The following is a 5,539-nucleotide window of genomic DNA, read 5'->3' on the forward strand; positions in this document are numbered from 1 at the left end:
CAGAATCTGCGGGATTCTTCCACTTCCCATTCCCTGCCATTATGTGTTTCTTCCTTTTTCTTTGTGCCATGTTAAGTCAAGCCGACAAGAAAAACGAATAACAATTTAGTTCTTCAGAACTAATTGATGTGTGATACAGACGAACTGAACTTTGATGTTAGATAACCACATGATAGGAGGATGTAATATGTACGAAAAACAGGATGGAAGAGATAACCAGAACTATGATGTGTAAACTAAGCAGAAGACATTTCACTAAATTAGAAGCAATGCAATGGAAGGTAGACACCATATGAAAGATGCTACAAATATCACTCTGCCAAGTTAACAGTGTCTCATCATAAATGGCATTTAAACAAATGTGAAGCAGTACAAGAAATAAATCATATGCAAGATGCAAACAACATCACACTACCAAGTTAGAGGTCTCTCGTCATTAGTGCCATTGCATATTCACAGCATTGCATATTCACAGCTTATGATGTGTAAACTAAGGAGAAGGCATTTCAACAAATTAGAACCAATGAAAGCTAGACACCATATGAAAGATGCAATGAATATCACTCTACCAAGTTAAAACTGTCTCGTCATAAGTGGCATTTCAACAAATTAGTAGTACAAGCTAGAAAAGAATGTGAGATGTAACCTATATCACACTCCCAAGTCAAACGTGTCTTATGATAAGTGATTGTTGCAGGTTACACAACAGTAGTAATTTGATGTAATAACATGGTGTGATAGACAGATATTGTATGTTCTAGAACCAGGAACACGTGTCTTATTCAAGTATAATGTGTAAAGTAAGAAGATGGAATTCAACAAAATTAGAATCAATACAAGCTAGACATCACACATAACACGCAACAACATATAACAGTGCCAAGTTAGAGAGAGCACCAGTGATGGTGCACTAGGGGAGGCGTGCTCATCATAAACACAGCTATGTTGAGTATCTATGCATGTGTTGTCTTGGAAATCATCTTGGGGGGATGGAGGAGTAGAAACTATAGAGGCTCCGTTTGAAAGGAGCACCTTTATCCGCTGCCTTGCTAACTTCCTTCCACTTTATTGATTTTGAATTGTCAAGTAAAACCGACAAGAAAAAGCAATAAAATTCTCTCTTCAGAACTCATTCATGCATGATACTGACAATCACTACTTTGATGTAAGGCAAACACATGTTACCAGGATGGAATATGTACGAAAAACAGGACGGCATGGCATGTTCACAACTGTTTGTGTAAACTAAGCAGAAACCATTCCAACAAATAAGAAGTAATGCAAGCTAGACACCACATGGAAGATGCAACCAATATGACTCTGCCAATAAATGGAATTTTAACAAATTAGAAGCAGCGCATGCTATAAATCATATGAAAGATGCAACTAATATCGCACTGCATATACTAAAGGTGACTCATCATATTGATTGATGCGGATACAAAAAAAACAATATTTTTATGTAAGGACATGCTTAATAGACAGATGTACTATGTACTAAATACAGGAAGGCGTGTCACATTAACAGGTATAATGTATAAGCTAAGCAGAATAGCACATGCAGTTTAACCAGATTGGAAGAATTACAATCTAGACACCATATGCAACATGCAACTACATATCAAGCTGCCAAGTTAGAGCAAGCACCTGCGATGCTAGTGTGGGGTAAATGCGGTAATCAACTACAGAGCTACGTTCACTATCTTCATCTAGCCTTGTTGTTTCTTGAGAATCATGTCGGGAGGCTGACGGTGCATTCTTTAAATGAGGAGTAGTCCACTTGCCTGATTGCCTCATCATAAGTGATTGATGAGGGATACACAAGAACATTAGTTTGATGTAAGAACATGGTTAATAGACAGATGTACTAGTATGTACAAAAAATAGAAAGGCATGTCATATTCAAAGGCATAATGTGTAAGCTAAGCAGATGCAATTTAACCAAATTGGAAGCAATACAAGCTAGACATCCGGCTGGAGTGGTGAGCATCATCATCTAGGACCTGAGAGCCTGGTGGGAGGCGGGCTGCTTCGCCACCATCGTGGATTTTTAGTTGGATTCCAGGTGATGCTTGTCTTTGCTAGGCTTTTCACTGGCTCAGCCAGTGCCCTGACTAGCTATTTGTCTTCTGGTGCTCACGGGATGGTGGTTCATGTAAAAAAATATTTCCTTATCTTAATAAAGACCGACTTCGGCCTTTCGAATACAAGCTAGACACCATATGGAACATGCAACCACATATGACACCGCGAAGTTAAAGCAAGCACCTGGGATGGTAGTTCATTGCAAGCGAGGTCATCAACTCCAGAGCTACGTTTACCGTCTCCATCTGCTGACACTGCACCCTTTATAGCACTGTAACATGTCGTGCCTACCCGCATACAAAGCTGGAGCAACTTCTCTGTTTTCTTTTCTGCTTCTCTTGAGGCAGAATCTGAAATACCCTTGCATAAAAACACAATAGTGAGAGTATGGGTGAAGTGTGTGCAGAACTAGTGCACTGTAAAAGTAGCAGATAGCAGGTGGTTGAAAAATAAATGGCAGGAGACATATGATAGCTCTACAACATTGCATGGCAAACAAAATTAGATTCTACTCCATATGATTTTGTAATATATGAGCACAGGAAATGCAGGTACTCCTCCAGCACACCACCACATGTGGTCATATCAAGATAACAGCCGACTAAAAATAAATAGGTCAGTCGATTTTTTTCAAATGAACCGTTCGATCTATAAGGAACGGGCAGATGGCCTTCGTCTACCTCCCCCAGTCACTGTTGACGATCTTTCTCGAACCGCCAGTGACCACCGGCCCAGACCCCTGCCTCTGCCGCCCCGCCCTCCCCTCGCCCTCACACCACCGCCGTGCTTGGCAGCGCCCCGAGGCCATCACTGTAATCCCGGCCGACCTCCAGATCGGGCGCCAGTAGCTCTAGGCCCCACACGCCCCTAAGATAAACATTGAGGTGCTGCTTCCCCGACGTAATAGGTGGACTAGCGCCTGTTATGGCAGGGAATGCTTCCGTTAATTGGGAATCAACTGACCAGGAATTGAACTTCAGGGGGTGACGGACCTCTAGCTAAGGTGAAATAGTATATGAGGAGAAACCTTGTGCATCGCGAGTTACTAGGAACATCTAGTATCAAGAAGAAGCAGTCAACTAGTGTCTTCTGTGGGATGAATACCATGCAAGCAGACACGTAAGATTTGCACAAATAAGGGAAGTGGAGTACCCTTAACGGTTGCCAGTGTGGTCTCCTCCATATGTCGCGGCGAACTTCTTTTTTCTCCCGGGGGAACTGATGTTTTGGAGAACGGTGGATCCTTGGACAAACCCATGGCCAAATTGTTGACTGTGTTACCGTGGTCGTATATTGGTGGAGGGGAAGTAGATCCGAGGCGACGAAGGATGGTGTAGCAAGAACAGCTCCAGTGCGGTGGACGCTGGCGAAGTTGGAGCGGTAGCGGTGAGGCGCAGGACAGCGTGGTTGAACTGGCTCAGGTACGGACGACTCGGCCTCAGCTTCAACTACTAGCCGTGGAAGGCGTTGCGGTTGAGGTTGCGGTGGACGACGACGTCGGGGTATCGGCTCCGGCATGATGGAGAAGGGTGGCGGTTGATGGGTGGGATGGGGTGGCGGACGGAGGACGCCGGGGTTTCGCGGCTGGTGGAGAGGTAGTTTTTGCACCCACGGAGTACGAATGGGGAATCGGAGAGTGGGCGGGGGGAGGGGGAGCTAAGGGAGAACCATGTTTCGATCTGGGACGCGCTTGTTTTTGGCTTTTTTGAACAGAAGATGGGACGCGCTTGTTTGAAATTTGGGGAAAGTACAAACTTTGCCCCCTCTTAAATTTCAGACCTACTACGGGTCGGGGGTAGGATGGTAATCCCAGGTGTCCCAAATAGTGGGCGGGAGCGATTTCGGCCGCGCGCATGTGTGCTTAGGCGGCCATTTTGTATGAATGTTTTTCGGAGGCGGTTGCGTGGCATCTAGATGAAGCTACAAACCTACCCCGGTTTAGACCTTTGGACGTCGGGCCGGTAGGTTTCATGGGTCGGAGTTATTAGAAAAGTAATTTCCTTGTACTACCAAACATTGGTCTCACGCGGTTTCGGGCGAGTAGAGGCTCTTTTGGCGCTTCATTCGAAATTTTGAAACACAAGCATTCACGTTTAGAGTACTCTTGAACTTTGAGGATTGACCTAAATAGACAATGTTAAATTTGACCTTGTATGTTTGAAAACCTCATTAAATTGTCCGCTTCTTTTTGAAATTTTGACACTTGAAAATCCTATAACTACGATTATTTTGGAATGGAGGAGCTAAATTTGAATCTATTTTGTACACGACTACATATGCTATTATGTACAAAATGAGAGCAAAGATTGGTGCCCCATAATTTAGGTATGATTTACAAATGCCATGATATCAAATTCAAATAATTGAATGGACTTCATGTTGAATTCGATTTTTTAAACCATGTTAAGTTGAATTCAAATGTATGCTAGTTCATAGGTAGCTATTTATAATGTTCACATTGTGTAACTTACATGTGTATAATGTGCTTTACACACACAACATGAACTATACTCACGTTTATATTTGATTGCTAAAATGATGCATTGTCTGGAGTTCAAAATACTAACTATGTGGATCAATTGTGTCGCATAATAACATAGACATGCTCAAATTCGATATAATCTAGATGTCTGATGGATCAATGACCCTTCCTTACGCGAATTACAAATATCATGATCCCATCCTAATACTTGGATACAATTTATATCTTTAATTAATGTGTACATCAGTCTTTTACGTGTAGTTTCACTCTCCATCGGTGGTCTCTCACACATGCTCACACACTCTCTCCCGAGGTGTCTTTCTCGCACACATGCTCTCGATATAACCCTCCCTCCCTCTCGTAACCATTTACGACAGTTTTCACTAACCTTTATCACAAGCACTCTTCCTCTCGCTAGCATACACACGCACAATCCCCATTGACCCTTTCTATATACATAGACCTGCCTACATGTCTCCTGTTTCACATTATCTTTAGGCATGTCTCTCACGCATTGTCTCACACCTCTCTTCCTAATCGACGAGTATGATTCTAGCAGAGCATTATGTAGGATGCCCCTTAAAGTTAGGTTGGATGAATAGTAAAATCAGAGATAAAGGGGTTACCTTATTCCGAGAACCTAGGGTTACAAATCCTAGCCGGCTTTGTCAGTGGACATAGAGTCCTTCACAATTCTGCTATCTTTATCTTGTACGACTAGTCATCCATGGGTCTCCCTAAATGCGTCACGGACTGACCAATGTGGCGCAGGATGGAACCGAAAGAAGGGCCTCACCTCAACCCATCGGACCTCAAGCGGTGACACACCTTCTACCCCCACGTCTCATTATGTTCTCACACCCACACATACCAACACAGACACCACACAAAAAAATTCTACTAGTGCCTCTATCCCCTCCCCCTTGCATATACACACTCAAGGGAATCTCTCGCCGTGACGTCATATCCGTC

This window comes from Triticum dicoccoides, chromosome 2B, assembly GCF_002162155.2.
Source record: "Triticum dicoccoides isolate Atlit2015 ecotype Zavitan chromosome 2B, WEW_v2.0, whole genome shotgun sequence".
Lineage (NCBI taxonomy): Eukaryota > Viridiplantae > Streptophyta > Magnoliopsida > Poales > Poaceae > Triticum > Triticum dicoccoides.